The sequence below is a fragment of the Trachypithecus francoisi genome, unplaced genomic scaffold, assembly GCF_009764315.1.
Source record: "Trachypithecus francoisi isolate TF-2019V2 unplaced genomic scaffold, Tfra_2.0 Lachesis_group19, whole genome shotgun sequence".
Classification (NCBI taxonomy): Eukaryota; Metazoa; Chordata; class Mammalia; order Primates; family Cercopithecidae; genus Trachypithecus; species Trachypithecus francoisi.
Window position 1 is genome coordinate 4,055,924 of NW_022681464.1, and position 12,412 is coordinate 4,068,335.

Below are 12,412 nucleotides of genomic sequence, written 5' to 3' on the forward strand. Positions count from 1 at the left end.
CTTGATTCAGGTGTTTCTATGTAAAAGTATAAAACCCTGAAGATAGCTGGCAGTGAGAGACCTTGAAGATGACTCCCAGGCCATACTTGCAGGCACCATGGTCTGCCTTTTGATTTCCTGCTCCTCGGAGGAAAGCTTACAAGCCAGAGCAGTGATCCACTACCCTGAGCACAGAGAGGACAGGAGGAGCCCCACCCCTGCTAGGCACGTAGCTTTGCCCCCTCCATCTCATTATTTCCTACTGGGTAGTTTTGGCAGGAGAATGTAAAAGTTGGAACTTTGGTAAAGGGAGTCTTTGGTCCAATCAAAAGTCTCAGAGTTAAATTAAAAAGCCCTGAGACTTCTAGAGTCCACAAAGCCCCATCCTCAAGCATATAGAAAATCTAAATAAAATCTTTGAACTAGCCCAGTGCTATCAGGTCCCACGTCCCACTTCCCTATCCTTGCATCCTCTGAACATTTTCTCTCTCTGAACATTTTAATTACATTCAAACACAGTAAGATACACCTTCTGTTTTTATTGTAAAAACATCCCTTTGAATGTTGTCAACTGGCTTTCTAAAAAAGATATTTCAATTTACACTGCTACCAGTTTTGCCAAAGCACTATAAAGACAGAAAATAATTATTTTAACAATTAAGCTTGGCTTAACAGATGAGAGATGATATTTGATTTTTTAATTAGCCTTTTTAATATAGGAATATATACGGTGTTTGCTCATAGGAATCATCTCGAAATCAAATTATTACCTAGACATTGAATATAGTCAGTAATTAAAACCAAAAGAAATCAAGATCTCCAAAATTTCCATAGCTTTTCATTTAATAATTCTTACACCTCATACAACTGGAAATTCGTGCACATAAAATATCTAAAAGAAAAAAGTTATAAGGCCAAAGAGCACTGATTTATCCAGTGTAAAGTGATATAGTAATGCAGTCAAAATTCGAAAATGCCATTCCTCCCTAAATTCTTTGACATATGACAAGAATTTTAAATGGATTATTTTAGCTAGTAGGCAACTGCAAAAATACCACGCAGAGATAAGGAAGCTGTGTAAGTATTTTTGGAATTCAAAATTGTGAGAGCAGATGAGATTACGCAAAAGATTACACAGATGGAAACTGGCCCAGGATTAAGCCAGCACTGACAATAACACAATGTGGACTGTCTTCTAAAAGAAGCTAAAAGAATAGAGAGGTCTAGAAACAGGGCCAGGTGAGGGTAGGGTCTTCCAAGTCTGAGTGAAAAGGATTTGGGAAAAGGTTGGGGGTAGGGGAAGATTGTCCAGCATTAACATGCAGAAAAGTGAAGGTATTTTCAGAAGAAAAGGACGCTTTTGGACTTGAGTCTGAAGGGACTATGGATGCTCCTTGACTTACAATGGGCTTACATCCCAGCAAACCCACCGTTAGTTAAAAATATCAAGTTGGAAATGCATTTAATATGTTTAACTTACCGAATATCATAGTTTAGTTTAGCCTACCTTAAAGATGCTCTGAACATTTATATTAGCCTACAGTTGGGCAAAATCACAGAACACAAAGCCTGCTTCATAATGAATTAGAATGTCTCATGTAATTTATTGAATGCAGTATACTGTAGAGTGCAGTATCAGTTTTTTACCCCGCTGATCATGCAGTTGAATGGGAGCTGCAGCTCACTGCTGTTGCCTAGCATCGTGAGAGAGCATCATTCTGCAAATGATGGAAAAGGAAAAGGTCAACATTCAAAGTATAGCATCTACTTAATACATAGCACTTTAACACTGGCATAAAGTCTAAAATTCATAAGTTAAACCACAGTAAGTTGGAGGCCCTCCAATTCTGCCCTCCAATAACTGTGTCACCTCTCACTTCTCACCATCAGCTGTACAACTGATAGAGAATGCAGGACAATGCACTACTCCATCCTCAAATAATTAACAATGACTAGAACACAAATCAAGGTCACGTCAAGGTCTAGGATCCAGAAAGAGGCAGAAGACCGGGTCAGTGGACACGTTAGTGTTTGAGGAAGTTGGAAAGCAGGAATCAGGTGTGAATGCAGAGAGGAGGGAGGCAGAGGGCAAGAGTTAGCTGATCTCTAGCCAGGAAACTCGAGGCCAGAATTCTGGTCCTGCCCTCCTGGTTGCTGCCCTAGCCATGGTGGGCAAGTCACAGACCTTCTGGAGGACCAGAAAAGAAATAATCTCTGATGTCACTCCTAGTTCCAAAGATCTATGTCCTAAGGACAGAAGATTTGTGTGGGAGGAGAGCTGGGGTGGGGGAATGCTATGCAAAGAAATGCATAAGCTTGTGAATTAACCCCCTTCCTTTTTAAAATAAAAGACAATAAATACTAATTTAGAAATTTTAATTTTGTTAGAAAGCAATAAGAAATGGTAGGGGGAAAAAAAACGAAGAAAAGAAAAAGAAAAGAAGTGGTAGGGGACAGAAAAGATATTTGTATTCAGGGACCATGCCTCCAGAGTTCAAACTCTGGTCGTCCTGATAAAGAGTCTGGTTTTAATATAGGGAAACAGGATAGTGTTTGAAAAGGAAGTTTCACTATTACCTGATGTTTCAAAAGATACTGAAGTCTAAGTTTTGGCAAAAGGTAGTTGCTAGTTTATATAGTTTAAAACATTAGTAATTGCACATTTTCTTGTCTATGTTTTTCTGAGACATGTTAATTTTCATTTCAGGGACATGTACTGATGTTGGGAGATGGTTCTCCATGGGCTTTTTGCATTTCTGCACATTCTTGCTGGATATGCCAGAAATGCAAGGTTCTTTATTGGGGCCATTTTTCAGGGTTGCATTTGCAATGTGCACCTTGAGAGCTGAGGGAAAGGCCAGGTGCTGTGGCTCACGCCTGTAATCCCAACACTTTGGGAGGCCAAGGTAGGCAGATCACTTGAGGTCAGGAGTTCGAAACCAGCCTGGCCAACATGGTGAAACTCCGTCTCTACCAAAAAAATACAAAAAAAAAAATTAGCTGGGTGCAGTGGTGTGGGCCTGTAATCCCAGCCACTCAGGAGGCTGAGGCATGAGAATCACTTGAACCCAGGATGCAGAGGTTGCAGTGAGCCAAGATCACGCCACTGCACTCCAGCCTGGGTGACAGAGTGAGGGAAAAGAGCAAGTAAGCCACTGCCTGCTACAGAATGGCTGGTTCTCCACCCTCAGTGTTTTTTGTGACATGACCCACTGCATGTGTAGGTATCTACGTAGGACCAAATTCTTACCCTTGTGGGAACTGGGGTTCAGGGGTAAAAGCACAAATTCTGATACTCTGGCTACTGCTTTTGCTGTGAGTAATAAAGTCTTTCATCTCTGGGGAAAAAAAGAGAAGAATTTAAATTGCCACTCAAAATGCCCATGAGAGTCACAATAGTTATAAAAGTAGTCCCTTCTTTCATGTCTGCACATCTGAGGCTCTACATACAAGGATGATGCTATTAAAGAGCTGAAATGTAACTGGTTCCCCAAACAAGGTGTCAGCAATAAAGTTTTATTGCAACACAGCCATGCCCATTTATCATGCCCATTGTCTATGGCTGCTGTCCTGCTGAAAGGCAAAGCTGAAGCACTGGGTTGGAAGCAGTATGACCACAAATCTGGAAATACTTACTACATGGCCCTTTTCAGAACAGTTTACCAAGCCCTGCTCTAAAGCAATGGTTCTCAAGCCTGATCACACATTGGAATCACTTGTGGAGCTTTAAAAAAAAATACTGATGCCTGTATCCTATCCCCAGAGATTGTATTCAATTGGTCTAAAGAATACAATTGCATAATTGATAAATGAGCTTTGCCCTGTGGGTTTATAAGAGTTGCTTCCACCCTGTGATTATAATGTGTGGCCGGAGTTGACGAGTTTTTGCCAAGGTTTCCTGAGCCAGACCTTATTAGAGCAGGGGCTACATCTTCAGAAGGCAACATACTCACAGCTTATCTTAGTTCCCCTGCAGAAACTAATCAAAAGCTAGTATTAGTATTCAAATTTCTGTTTTCCCAGAGAAATTGTTTCACAAGTGTCCACCTAAAGAGTATTTCTCTATCTTCTGAAAAACCAAAGCCAGGCATTGACGGTTCTCTTTCTCAATGGCCCTGATGAAAGAATACAGTTAATAAAGTCCTTCTAAAATTCAGTGTCAAGATAAAAGAATAACTCTGCAGGTAAATTTGTAAACATCGTTTTACCCAGCAACTAGAGCTACAAACACCTAAGTCCTTCATGCTTTACACTGGAAGTATAATCTGTCCAGATAGCTGCTATATCTGTTTCTTTGATCCATTTATTATTTATTATTTGTCTTATTTTTAATTGCTCTGTTTTTCTCAATTATTAATTATGCAGATCCTTTTTTAAGGCAAATATTAGCAAATACAGATATATATGCTTACTTCATAAAAATAATATAGTGTTTTAAAACATGTCTGCTGATGTTTTAACACCTTCACTGTCAAGAGTGGGATGTGTGTCCCTTCCCCTTGAATCTGGGCCAACTGTCATGACTAGTCAACCAACAGAGTACTATGTAGAGTTGCTACTTGGCTTCCAACGGCAAACCGCAAAGGACAAGGCCATTTCCACCCAGCTCACTGGAAACACGCTGGAACCCTGAGTCTTAGTCTGCTCTGGCTGCTATAACAAAATACCATAAACAGCATTGCTTAGAAACAACAGAAACTTATTTCTCGCAGTTCTAGAGCCTGGGGGGTCCAAGATGAAGGCACCAGCAGATCTGGTGTCTGGTTCATAGATGACACCCTCCCTTTGTATCCTCACATGGTAGAAGGGGCATGTGAGCTCTCTCTGAGATCTCTCCTAAAGGCACTCATCCCACCCAAGAGGGCTCCACCCTCATGACTTATCACCTCCTAAAGAGCCCACCTTTTAATAGCATCACCTTGGGGGTTAGGATTTTAACATGTGAATTTTGGGAGGACACAAATATTCAGTCCTTAACAGCCACCATGTAAAGTCCTACCACCCTGAGGACACCATGCTGCAAGGAAACCCAAACCACTACACGCAGAGAGATGACACAGGGCGGGCCTGAGATAATACAAAGAGAAAAACTCCCTGCCAGCCCCCAGATACTCTAGGTTCCTGCTTTTCTAGCTCCAGCCCCATCTGATGACCACCATGTTGGACACCCTAAGCTAGAAGCCCCCAGCCATATCCTCCCAAATTCCTGACCCACAGAGACCAGGAGAGATCATAAACATATTGTTGTTGTTTGATGTCACTATATTTTGGGACAGTTTGTTAGGCTACAATAGATAACAACGCATGCATCTGTAATAACCGTAACATGCAGAACAATCTCCAACAAAGAAGACTTGATGTCTTCTCTTCTCAGTCTCCCTGTGGTCTCTCCTATTGTCAGAAAATATTAGTGAGAAAGTTCATCCATTCCAGAAAGAATCAATAGTAGATACTAAAATCATTAGGTGAAAGGTTATTGGAAAACTCGATAGTATCACCCATCACTTACTTTCTTATCACAAAAGGAGATGCCTTCCTTTACAATAGAGGGATCTGGTGGTCATCACCTTGAACAGAGTAACCAATACAGCATCACAAATAGTGGGACAGTCAGCCAGATATTAAGTGCCTCCTGCTGTGATGCAATATGAAATACACAGCATCACCACTTCTGAGCTATTATCACCAAAAATGTTTAAGTTGAATCTAACCCGGCTTAAAATGTAACTTACACTGTATAGGAATTACTGGGAAGAGAGAAACAAGATAAACATGACTGTGAGGAAACTATTAGACAGATCTAGGATGTAGGACAGTCTGCAAAACATCTGGCCTAATTTCTTCATTTAAAATAAAAAAGAGGGAGACACTGTTCTAGATTAGGAGAGACCTGAAGGACAAAATTTAACAATCCAATGCAGTGCCATCTTTATATCATGGTGTGAAAAGAAGCATCTATAAAAGACATTTTGAGGAAAATTGGGACTATTTAAATGAATCTCAATTTTTCTTCTTTTTATGCTTGTCACATAAAACACAATTGGCACTATTTTCTTAATAGTTAGGTTATTAGTGATATTAAGAAAATAATGCCAATTGTGTTCTATGTGACAAGGGTATTGTGGTCATGTAGGAACACACCTCTTTTGGAGATGCATGCTGAAGTACTTAGGGGAAATATGTTACAATATCAGTAATTTACTTTAAAATAATCCAGCAACAGAAAAGAAATACAGAGACAAAGCAAATATGGAAAAATGTTAATAACTGTTAAATCTAGGTGGTAGATTGATGAATACCTATTCTACTATAATTTCTACTGGTCTCAACATTTGAAATTTATCATGAAAAAAGTATTAAAAGCTTAATGTATTGAAAGCAATATTTTTTTAAAAAAATTCATCATCCAGCTATTCTAACTCAGGTGACTATTACTACAACTAAATATACATTCTTCAGGACCCACCCCCTACCAAAAAAAAAAGCCAGCCGATAATCGTTTCCCCAGCGTCACCTATTTTATAGATGATAATTTTGTTGAAAGGATCAGAGACCCCCCCACACACACACCCATTCCCTCAAGCCTGGTCAAGAGAAGTGGGGTTTATTATTAAGCTCAAATGATCTCATGAGGAGTCAAGAACAGGAGTAGAAGAGACCCAGAATTAAGGAACAAGAAGTTATCTCAAGAGAGTTCAAATAGAGAGTGTTTCTAGAATCAGTGCAGTTGCAGGAACAGATATTCTTGCTTTCCCTCGCCCAGAAGAATCATTCTCTTTCTCTCCCAGACTTACCTTCTTTCTCCCCATCCTCAGCGTGTTGACTTCTCGTTGCCCTCACAGCCTTCCTGACCCTGACTCTGCTCTCAAGACCTTTCAGCTACAATACCCATATCCAATTGTCAGCTTTCTTTTGTGTTTCTTCATTTCTGTTCACCCAAGCAAGACCCTGGTTGGCTCAGCTCATCTCTGTGCTGGTATGGTAAGTCCAATCAGCTGGTATGGTTAAGTCCAATCAGCTGTAGCCAGGGAGAAACTGAATCAAGTGATAAAAAGAACAGCAGCCGAGACAGCAAGGGTTTTCTGGGAGTAAATTCCCTCTGAGGGGACTGTGGGCCGGGAAGACAATAGCATCCTAAAACAATCTCTATCCTGTCTTATAGAGAGCATTCTGAGCTGCAGGGAGATTTTTGCAAGGATGTAAAGAAGAAATTCCTGGGTTTCTGCATCTCTGCACAGGACCATTGTATCCCATGAGATCATTGTCTAGCTGATTAGTATAAAGCAGTGATTATCTCAGAACACAGCATTTACCTATGATTTTTCTCTGAACTGAACACATACCTGGAAATAGATGAAGCAAGATGACCACTCCTCTGTCTGGGTTTGAGTAATACAAATCAATCACAGACTTTCATTGAGATCTAATATTACCCTTCCTTTATTTAGCCAGTAAACATACATTGAGTGAATGTCTGCTGTGTGCATCACACTTTACTAGGTGAAATGCAGGTACACACCAAGAAGGAGAAGGCAAAGCCTCTGTGGGTAAGAATATTACACTACTGTTGAGTGAAATGATATACACACTCCAGAAAACATAAATAACAAAAGTAATTGCATCAGAGGAGAGCTGTCATAGGTCAATGTATGCTAAGTGTAAAGTGGATGCTACGAGGAAAGCTGAAAAATTCAGATAAAAAGCCTTCTGGAAGGAGATTGGCCTTGGAGGATGGTAAGTCATTTTAAAGAATGTACTTCATGGTAGAGAGAACAATAAGACCGAATGCAAGAAATGTGTCAGGCAAGTCTTGAAAAACAGATCACAGACAAACCTGATTAAAGAGGATTGTATTGAAGGCAAGTGGAAGGTCATTTTGAAAAGGGGGGACATGGGGACCAGGTGGTGAAGGAAAGACCTTGAATGCCAGGATAATGAGCTTCATCTTCTGAGTAAGGCTTTAGAGTCAGGAAGGGAAGGGATGAGATCAGCGTTTTAGGAAGTGCTAGTGTCAAGGGTAGGCTGAAAGGCCAGAGCGCTTTGCAATTTACTAAGCATCTTCACATATGAGTCATCTAATTCTCTCCTGGCAAATGGTTTCTTATGAGGCTTTTAGAAGCTGGTACAGGGCAACATTCAGAAATCTACACAGACTAGAGTTACAGCAATTAAAGAGAGTGAGTTACCGGCGCCAGAATGGTCAGACAGATCAATGATGCAAAATGGAACATCTGGAAACAGACCCAAATATTTATGTTTATATATATAAACTTAATATTTTATCAGGGTAGCATTTTAAGTCAGTGAAGGAAATAGAATAATTTAATAAATGGTTTTAAGGCAATTGACTAACCACTTAGGAAAAAAATAGGTGAGAGGCCTGCCTTACAACTTACACCAAAAAATTTTTTGAATGGATAAAGAAGTGGATCTCAAATGTTGGTTGATATTTAATGACCTGAAGAGTTTGTGAAAAGAGAGACTCCCAGAGATTCTGATTCAATAGTTCTTAGGTGAGCCCAAGAAACTACAGTCTATAAGCCAGACTGTGATAAACACTTGCTTAAAGACTTAATTATAAAAGATGAAACTACAAAAGCATTAAAAATAGATAAATATTTATGTGATTCTTATGAGGGGAAGCATGACACTGAAAGCAAAAAAAAAAAAAAAAGATTTGACTCCAAAAAAAGTAAATACTCTTTATATCATATAAACACCAATTTCCCCATTCCTTCCATTTAGTACAGCTAAAAACTCTGGCCTATATACATATATAAAGAAACATGAGGAAACTCTGAAAGATGGAGAGAAGAAGGCAGGCTGAGCCATGCGTGGAAGCTCATGCCTGTAATCCCGGCACTTTGGGAGTCCCAGGAGTGTGGATCACTTGAGGTCGGGAGATTGAGACCAGACTGGCCAACATGGTGAAACCCTATCTCTACTACAAATACAAAAATTAACCAGGCGTGATGGCAGGTGCCTTTAATCCTGTAATCAGGAGGCCGAGACAGGAGAATCACTTGAACCTGGGAGGCAGACGGTGCAGTGAATTGAGATCATGCCACTGCACTCCAGGCTGGATGGAGACTCCTTCTCAAAAGAGAAAAAAAGAAGAAGGCAGGGGGGCTGAGGACTTCAGGACCTGAGGTGAGTTCCCTGATTTTCTTTTTGTCTCATGAACCCCATCCTGGGTGGTGGAGAAGCAAGCAACCCAGAAATGCCATCAAGTGCAGACAGAAAAACCCAACAAAAGCCTGCTCTCTCTAGCCCAAAGACTGTGGAAGGGGCTGCCAAGCAGGACAAAAACTTTTAGGCAATGATATGGTTGGGCTCTGTGTCCCCACCCAAATCTCATCTTGAATTGTAATCCCTACATGTTGAGGGAGGGACCTGGTGAGAGAGGATTGGATCATGGGTGCAGTTTCCCTTATGCTGGTCTCGTGATAGTAAATTCCCATGAGAGATGATGTTTTAAAAGTGGGATTTCCCCCTTCACTCTCTCTCTCTTCTATCACAGTGTAAGACGTGCCTTGCTTCCCCTTCACCTTCTGCCATGATTGTAAGTTTCCTGAGGCCCCCCAGCAATGCAGAACTGTGAGTCAATTAAACCTTTTTTTTTTAAATAAATTACCCAGTGTGATGGTTAATACTGAGTGTCAACTTGATTGGATTGAGGGATACAAATTATTGGTCCTGGGTGTGTCTGTGAAGGTGTTGCCAAAGGAGAAGAACATTTGTGTCAGTGGGCTGGGAAAGGCAGACCCATCCTTAATCTCGGTGGGCACAATCTAATCAGCTGTCAGTGTGGCTAGAACATAAGTAGGCAGAAAAATGTGAAGAAAGATTGGCCTAGCCTGCCAGCCTAAATCTTTCTCCTGTGCTGGAATGCTTCTTGCCCTCAAACATTGGACTCCAAGTTCTTCAGTTTTGAGATGCAGACTGGCTCTCCTTGCTCCTTAGCCTCCAGATGGCCTATTGTGGGATGTTGTGTTCATGTGAGTTAACACTTAATAAACTCTCCTTTATATATATTCCATTAGTTCTGTCCCTCTAGAGAACCCTGACTAATATACTCAGTCTCAGGTAATGATTTATAGTAGTGTGAAAATGGCCTAATACAGGCAATAAGCACTCTACTGTATTAAAACACCACAGAAAAACTGTAGCCTTACCCCTGCTAGCCAAGGCTGAGTGGAGAGCCTGGACTTCCACTTTGACCTGATGGAAACAAGGTTTCCCTTCCTCTCCCTGCTGTGGTTGTGTCAGAGGTGGCCTAATGGAGAGCAAACCCAGCTGTAAAGAGTTGTCCCTCCACATTGTAATTGGAAGCCACGTAGGGAGCAATAACAGGGAACCTCTGCCCTTCCAAGCCAGGGTGGAACCAGCAGAGGCCTTGTGGGGACACTGAACTCCCACCCCACCCAGCAGTAACAAGGATCCTCTCTTGCAAGGAAAGCCAGAGGAGAACCTGGGCTAGAACCACACATGGCAATAATAAGACAGTGCCCCCTCTTCCCCTGCCAAAGCTGTGTCAAAATAAAAAACCTTCTATAACAGAAAATTTAAATAGGATCGAGAACCTCACAACATAATATCCAAAGTATCCAGGTTTCCACTGAAAAGCATTTATCATACCAAGAACCAGGAAGATCTCTACTTGAAAGACAAAAGATAATCAACAGATGCTGTTGTAGATTGAGTGGTGGCTCCTAAAAAGAGATAAAAGTTCATGGACCCTTTGAGTGTCACTTTATTTGAACAATAGGTCTTTGCAGATATAATTAAGAATCTTGAGATTAGATCATCCAGAATTATCCAGATGGGCTGAAAATCCAATGGCAAGCATCCTCATTCCTCATAAGAGACAGGAGAGAGCACATGAACACAGAGGAGAAAGTCATGTGAAGACAGAGGCAGAGACTGGAGTTACACAGCCACAAGCCTGGAGTCACTAGAAATTGCAGGAGGCAAGAGAAGATTCTCTCCTAGAGCCTTTGGAGGGCGCACAGCCCTGCCAGCAACCTGATTTCAGAATTCTGGGTTCCAGAATGGTAAGAGAATACATTTCTGTTGTTTTAAACTGCCAAATGTGTTGTAATTTTTTACCCTAGGAAATAGCCCTAGAAAATTAATACAGACACCAACACCAAGATGACACAACGATCAGAGATTTTAAAACAGTCATCATAAAAATGCTTCAATAAGCAATTACAAACCTACTTGAAACAAATGCAAAAATTACAAAGTCTCAACAACAACAAAAAAAGATACAAAGACCAACTGGAATCTTTAGAACTGAATTGTACAATAACCAACATAAAAAAAACTGTGGATGAATTTAACAGCAGCATGGAGATGACAGAAGAAAGAATCAGTGAACTTGAAAATAGAAATATAGAAATAACCCAATCTGAACCACAGAAATTAAATAAACTGAAAAAGAGTGACCAAAGAGACCCTCAGGGACCTGTGATACTGTCAATAAAGTTAACATTTGTGTCACTGGGGCTGAAAAAATGAAGAGAAAGAGGGTAGAGTTAAACACCATTAAAAAGTTAAAGACAAGTAGGGAAAAAAATCCATCCTATATATGATAGACATATATTTAGTTTAAGATCCTTTTATACCTACATGGCTTTCTAGGGGAGCTTTCCTGCTCACAGTCTATCCTCTTCCTCAGCCAACTCTTCTTGTACAGGGATGGTAACTTGATCCAAGGGTAATTTATCTACAGGCTACCAATAGCCCAAGACAAGGTTCTGTGGGGAAAAAAAGAGAGAGAGACAGAGAGGTGATAGTTATCTGCTGAGCCAGTTTCTCTTTCAACTGGTGCTATAAACTATAGCTATTAAAATTATAAACAGGGTTGAGCATGACGGCTCATGCCTGTAGTCCTAATATTTTGGAGGGCTGCGGCAAGCTGATCGCTTGAGCTCAGGAGTTCAAGACCAGCCTGGGCAGCACAGCAAGACCCTGTGTCTACAAAAATTAGCCAGGTGTGTTGGTGCGTGCCTAAAGTACCAGCTACTTGGGAGGCTGAGATGGGAGGATTGCTTGAGCCTAGGAAGTCGAGGCTGCAGTGAGCCAAGATCATACTAGAGCACCCCAGCCTGGGCAACAGAGCAAGACCCTGTCTCAAAAAAAAAAAAAAAGAAGGATAAACAACCATAGAGATAGGTGACAGTTTTCTGCTGAGCCAGTTTCTCTTTCAACTGGTGCTATAAACTCTAGCTATTAAAAGTATAAACAACTATATGAAATTGGGCTAAGATAAGCATAATAATTATAATATGAGAAAACTTGCACACTAGTTGACAAGAAATAACATCAATAATTTATTGGTAAGTGTTAAAAAGAAGATACAAAAACAAAATATATAGTGTAATCACATTTGGGGGGAAATATCTATGTATCAAAATATGAAGAGTGA

General features: G+C 40.6%; 1 long non-coding RNA gene across 3 annotated transcripts; it reads right to left on the bottom strand.

Moving 5' to 3' along the window:
- Positions 1 to 1,563: 1,563 nt before the first annotated feature.
- Positions 1,564 to 11,794, bottom strand: LOC117063889. Of its 3 annotated transcripts, none has more exons than XR_004429146.1 (3): positions 11,614 to 11,794; positions 3,230 to 3,317; positions 1,564 to 1,697 (listed from the first exon to the last, which is right to left on the bottom strand). It is a non-coding gene; the product is annotated as an uncharacterized LOC117063889 (long non-coding RNA). The 3 variants fall into 3 exon arrangements; XR_004429147.1 differs by lacking the exon at positions 11,614 to 11,794 and adding an exon at positions 7,323 to 7,375; XR_004429148.1 differs by lacking the exon at positions 11,614 to 11,794 and adding an exon at positions 6,774 to 6,871.
- Positions 11,795 to 12,412: the final 618 nt, after the last annotated feature.